Below are 7,027 nucleotides of genomic sequence, written 5' to 3' on the forward strand. Positions count from 1 at the left end.
AAATATTTAAAATTGTTGAATGACTTGAAAAAAAAAAAATTAAAATTAAGAGATTAATTAGGGTGATGTGAACCCACTAATAACAAAGCATAGGAAATGATAAATCAGCTACTTCAAGAGAGCTGTGATCTCTAATGACTACTTCAATAGAGCCTTGACCTCCAAAACACGGATTCAGCTTCTATGCGGTAGTGGTCCATTATTGCATAAAAGCAATTATCTAAAACTGCACCGTTTGGATAAAAACGGCGCACTTTTGGGAAGGGAAAAAATAAGATTATTTAAATAATAATAATAATAAACTATTTAGAAATTAAAAAAATATAAATAAAAAAGAACTAATAATTAAAAACTAAAAATATTAAAACAACTAAAAAACTTAAAATAAAAATAAAATAAAGGTAGCAGGTCTCACAAAATGGATGGTCGGGCCACCCTCGTTTCTTTGGCCAAGGTGTATCGAGCCACCCTCCCATGACCACTTCCAAAAAAAAAGGCCAAAAAAAAAAAAAAAGGGTTTGATTTTTGGAGGTGGCCGGACAATCCCCAAGAGCCATGGGGTGGTTCGGCCACCCTAGACCAGTGCCACCCCCAAAAAACCATTTTGGCATTGGAGGTGGTTTGGCCACCCTAGACAAGCCAAGGGAATGGCTAAAACTACCCCTATGGCCATTGGTGGTAGTTCGTTAAATCGGACGGTTAACCCATCATGTGCGCATCACATGCCTTGAATGCATATGATTTTTTTTTTGGTAATTATCCTTTCCCCCCAATAAACTATCACTCGATTATTGTAGTAACCTAAATAATTAACTAAACTTAGGTAGCTTAGCTAGAGAGTTAATTTGAACTTTGGGCCATTAGGGACAATTGGAAGGGCATTTTGAGAATTTCAAACTTTTTGACCGGACGTACGCTGGGGACCACCGTACGTACGCTGGGGACCACCGTATGTACGCTCTTGTTTTTAGTGAGGACGTACGCATGGAGACCACCGGACTTACGCTGACAATAGTACGTTGTACTCTGCAAATAGTACACGGACATACGTTCTAATAATACTAGACATACGCTACATTTGGATTAACCCCTAGATAATGCCTGGATGTATGCTACAGCCTTTGGACCGCTAGATAAACAGTACCGGACGTACGCTCCAATAGTACTAGATGTCCGCTACTTTTCAGAATAGTTGGTAGCGCCCTCAGTTTTTTCTCACCTATAAATACCCCCTACCCATCACCCTTTCACACCCATTCTCGCCCCCAGGCTCTCTAGTATCCATGTGTGAGTATTTGTGAGGATTTTGTGAGTTCTTGGAGAAGGAGAGGTGATTCTTGGAGGTTTCGCTTCAAGGAGGTAATATTCCTAAGCCTAACTCGTTCCTTAGTTGTTATGCTTAAATGCTTTTCATAGTTAGCTTAGTTAATAATTTATAGCTTCTAGTTATATTGCTGCCCTTAATCTTGGTTTAAGCATGGGTTAGAGTCTAATTCTTGTTGGGCATATTTCCTTTTGCATGGAGACCTTGTTTTGAGATAAGAGGTCTTAGGAATCCTTTTGGTAGCTTGAGAACCAATTTGGGAGGATAGGAAGACGGCTGAACCAAATGAGGTTCTACTTGAACCTTCTGGGCAGACGTATGGCCACGAGACCGGACATACGAGCCTTCTAGGTGGATGTACGACCACGAAGCTGGACGTACGGCCACAAAGCTGGACATATGGTCAAGTGTGTTCCAGGGAATGCCACTTTGGCCAGTTGTCTGATAGCCTATGTTTTCATGTTGTAGGTTCGTGTTGGATTTAGAATTAATGATAGGTCTTTTCTCAGTATTTGAGGTCATGGAGCCTTAGAAAATTTTATGGAGGAACCTTACGACCCGGGTGAGTACAAACTCACATGGATGCTTGTTGTTACTTTTTTCGTATTGCACGTCTATTTTATATATATCAAACATGCATATTTTGCAACTCTTATAAAATACATTTTACAACTCATGTGAACTCTCTTTTGCGAAAACGTATGTTGATTAACAAGATAATGATGAGGCTTGTAAAACTATGCATGTAAAAGACTGATAAGATTAATTGCATCGTATTACATGATACACTGGTACGTGCGGGATAACAGCCATGGGCTTACTATACAAGTTAACTTTATGGTCAAATGTTTGTATGTGGGGACTTTGGATCTAATGGTTTCGTGACCAAGCTCAGTCATTCCCTAATGGATGGTCATTATAAGACGAACATCATTAGTGGTGTGAGCCGCCTGAGGCCGGACTCGGTCGTTCCACTAATGGAATGGATGGTAGCATACAATATTCGGTGCACCGTTGTTGTATTACAGGTCACTCGGGACAACGCCAACCCTGTTGGGAATGGGTAATATCTTGGGTAGACCATACGGTTGAACTATTACTGTTACCCATGATTATAAGCATATATTATATCTATATCACATCCATGATAAACTGTCATCTCATAATGTTGCATGTGCTTTATAAACAACTGAGTTCACTATTTAATGACAGGTACATCATGTGTATTTATACTCACTAAGTTATCGGACTTACCCTTGTATTCTTTTCCTTTTTTTCTCCATATGTACAACTGTGTTGTTGTAGATAGTTTAGCAGAAGATCAATACCGCGAAGCATTCAGTTATTGTGGAGAATGCGACTCAGGAGATTCTTGATGACTTATTGCAAGCTTAGGTGAACGCTTATGGTAAATAGTACTTATGAGTTGTGTTGTAGACTTAGAGCTTTTATGCATGCTTGCATATTGAGATATAACATGAATCCCTTGTAAAGACGATGATGTGTATAGTATGATTTCAGCTACTTTGATGTTCCTTGATAAATGCTTTAGTTGTAATAATTAATGTTTGTAAAATCTTTTTGTTTCCACTGTTTAATCCTCTCTTTTGAGGAGTAGAGGTCCCTGGGTCTTGTTCCGCGAGGGATAAGGCTGGGAAACGAACTGTGAAATTAATTACCAGTTAATTAATTTTTGGGGCGTTACAATTACCATATACGCCCATCAACTACCAACTTTATCCACACATGATGGGTTGACCGTCCAACTTAATGGCCTTGACTGGCAGAAATGGGCTTTGGATAACGAAAGGGTAGTTTGATGGGATTGTAATGTAAAGTTGGTAGTTGATGGAGGTAAATAGTAATTGAATGATAGTTCACGGGAGGAAAGGATAATTACCCTCCCCCAAGCATCATCTCACCACTTTTCTTCTAAGTCCAATGCTTGGGTTGTGACAGGTGGAAGGAAAATTTTGATGGCCTGGGATGGGGTCATGGGTGGCTATGGATACTGGGCAGAATTGTGTTTGTGGGTTCTGGGCACCAGTAGAATAATGGTGGTGAGTTTTTATGTTGTGGGCGTTTGTGTGGTTGAATTTTGTTTTCTTTTGGCTTTTGAATGGTAGTAATTGCCGGTTGGGGATGGGTTTTTGGGGGTGGTTTTGTGATTGTGTTTCTCTCGGTTTTGGCGGGCGGTGGGAATAATGGGCTCTCGATTGGAGATTACGTTTTCAGGGCGAATTTGTGGTATATCTCGTTCATCTAGTCCAAGGTAGTGCGTACCTGGTTCAAAATCTGAAGGACCCTCTCATCAAGGTGTTTTTAGGTCGTTATGGATTGGTGATTGCTATGGAAAACAATTGGCCTTGCTCTGATACCACTTGACGCGAACCAACTAATAACAAAGCATAAGAAATGATAAATCAGCTACTTCAAGAGAGCCGTAATCTTCAATAGATACTTCGAAGGAGCCTTGACCTCCTAAACACAATAAACTCTATTGTAAAACAATAATCAACTCATACCTTTTTATTGATAGTTTCTCATTTAAATAGACGAATAGTTACATGGAGCAATAGAAGACCTAATTTGGTTAGGTGCTTATAATATAATTTTTTTTTTTTTTGAGGGGGGGAATATAATTTAGCCCCCCGAACAACCAATCATTTTCATTTTAGCCCCTTAATGTTCAAAAAGTGATAAAGTAACCCTCAAACTACCAAATAGTTGCAATTTGGCAACTCCATTAGTCATTATTGTCAAATAGGATGGAAAATTCAAATCTACGTCATTTTGGCAAGGTTAAGTTATTAAAATGCTATTTTGGGAAAAAAAAAAAAATTCATATTAAAACAAGCAAGCAAAACGGCGCCGCTTTGCTTGAAATTACAAATTCTTTACACATACCAAAACGGCGCCGTTTTGGTAAAATGTTAGGAATTAAAAGAAAAAAACCCTATACCCCACGTTGGTGACCTACGAAAAAACCCACAACCCCACTTAGTCGTCTGCTTCCTAGCAGCCCTTCTCCCTCAAGCTCACAAGAACCTACAATTTGTTTACCCAACCCATTAAACTCCGAAATAGTAGGGGAAAAGACGTCTTCCTTTGAAGATTTCGGCCACTGAAGGTAACCCACTAAATTTAATTGAGTTTTTCCTATTTTTTAGGGTTTGTGGAGAAAGCTCCATCTCGATGGGTTTAGGTCATTTTGTAGTTCTATTGATGTTTTGATTTAGTGTGAAAGAAAATTGACTTTATGGTGAAGGAAAATGATATGGGTCCTTATGTATTTTTTTTTTTTTTTTTTTTTTTGTATATTTTTACTGTTTGCTATCGCATTTTGGTTTCACTGAATAATGTTTGAAGTTATTGGGGGAAACTTCAGAAAGCCCTCTTGAACTTCCAGCCATTTTGACAAGCACCTCCTGAAATTTTCAAAACTCTCACTTAAGCCCCTCTGAACTTTGGTTTGCTCTCACTTTGGACCATTTTAACGTTAAAGTCAAACAATTTGACTTTTTGTACCCATTTTACCCTCCCCAAAACTACATCGTTTTGTGTCCTAAAACTACAACACCTACCCAGCCCAAAACGACCTAGTTTTAGGCATTAATTTTTATTATTATTATTTTTTTTAAAGAAAAGCACCCGGTCCCCCCCCCCCTCCGTTTTTTTTTTTTGGCCTTTTCGGCCAAGGGGGTGGTCCGGCCACCCCCAGACCGGCCAGAGGGTGGCTGAAGCCACCCTGATTTTTTTTTTTATTATTTTTTATTTTATTTTATTTTATGCTCAAAACGACGTTGTTTTGGGTTGGGTGGTGATGTAGTTTTGAAGCCCAAAATGGTGTAGTTTTGGAGTCCAAAACGACCTAATTTTGGTTGAGGGTAAAATGGGTATAAAAAGTCAAATTATTTGACTTTAACGTTAAAAGGGTTCAAAGTCAGAGCAAACCAAAGTTCAAGGGATGTAAGTGAGAGTTTTGAAAATTTAGGAGGTGCTTGTCAAAATGGCTGGAAGTTCAGGGGGACTTTCTGAAGTTTCCCCAAGTTATTGGTTGATGGGTTTGTTGTCTGCCTATTATCGAATGGGTTGATTGTCTGCTTATTTTTTTGCATACGGTCTTCTCTTTTTTTTTGTAGTAAACATTAAAAGAAAACATTGGCCAAATGGTTATAGCTACGGCTTGGATGTATTCAATTTTAGAACTATCAAATTCGGTTTTGTGATCTTTAAATAAAAATGAATGGCTTAAATTTAAAATATCGAAATCCCTTCTTACGAGTCATATTCAGTTGAAATGCACCGTTGTGTTGTACAGTTACTCGTCAATTCTGTTAAATCAGGACAGTCGATGTCATAGAAGACCCACCAATTCGGGACCATGATGATGCTGACGCCGTGACCCCACTAATCCGTGTAAACCCCATCCCCAAGCAATAGTTTCCGTCTTCAAACGGAAGCTTTCAAATCTCATCCTTTCCCACAAAACAACAAAATAAATAAATAAAGGAAAAACAAAAAAAGCGGCTTTTCACTTTTAAATAAATAAGCGCGTTTGACTGCAAGCGGGAAATAGGAAATGACATGAGAGCGTATGATTTGGTCCATTTTGGTTGAGCGGGAAAGCAGCAAACGATGGGAAAGAAATAATATTTAATTCTTTATTCTCGATACCAACGTTCTCTTTTGTGGGACCCAAATAAAATATTACTTTTTTGGTCAATACGATGACAAAAAAAAACGAAAGATCCTAGAAAACAATGGGTAAAATATTGGAAATTTCTCATCAAAATTTTCTTTTCTTTAGTTTGTTTAATAATGACTCCCCCTCGAGGACGAGAAAACAGGACTCTCTTCGGTTTGTTTTTATTAGAGAATATTCGGTTAATAATGAAGAGATCTTAATACTATAAATAAAATATCTGTTTTATTAATAAAAAAATAATAAAATGATATATATAATTTAAAATTAATAATAATAAAAAATTTAAAAAATCTAAGCGGTGGCTAGCTACCTCATTGGAGGTGGCCAGCATCCCTAGTTTTTAAAATTTTTTGATTATTTTCTTTTTTAATTATTTTTAATATATATATATATATATATATATATATAAACATGTGTCTCATCTATAGCATTAGGATCTCTTTAAAGAGTTATTGACCATTAACTGGATATTCTCCTGTCCAATATGGACTAAAGAGAATCCTATTCCCTATGACGGTAGAAATATCATGAGAAAGAAGAGTCCTCCTTATTTAAAAGGGTAAAATGATAAAAAATAAAAAGTAAAATAATTATTTTACCTTTGTAAAATAAGGGACTGACCCCTTTTTATTTCGGCATTTCCTTTGAAATGGAGAGGCACTCACCTGGCTCAATTTCAAGGATCTATCTTTCTTTTTTTAATTGAGTAATTATTTTTAGGGTTAAATAGTAAATACACCTGTAGTTTGCACCAAAATCAAATAGCCACCTAAATTTTCAAAAATATCGCAAATGGTACTTATGGTAAGCTAATAAACTCACTTAGTACCTCTCTCAAGATTTTGTTAAGTTTTTTAACGGAATGTCATGTCATCCTCACACATGAGTGCCACATGGCGTGGTACTTGAGTTTTTTTGTGCCATATCATATTTTATTATTTAAAAAAAAATCCAAAAAAAAAACAAAAAGAAAAAGAAAATACAAGGGGGTGGCC

This window comes from Corylus avellana, chromosome ca5, assembly GCF_901000735.1.
Source record: "Corylus avellana chromosome ca5, CavTom2PMs-1.0".
In the NCBI taxonomy this organism is placed as follows: Eukaryota; Viridiplantae; Streptophyta; class Magnoliopsida; order Fagales; family Betulaceae; genus Corylus; species Corylus avellana.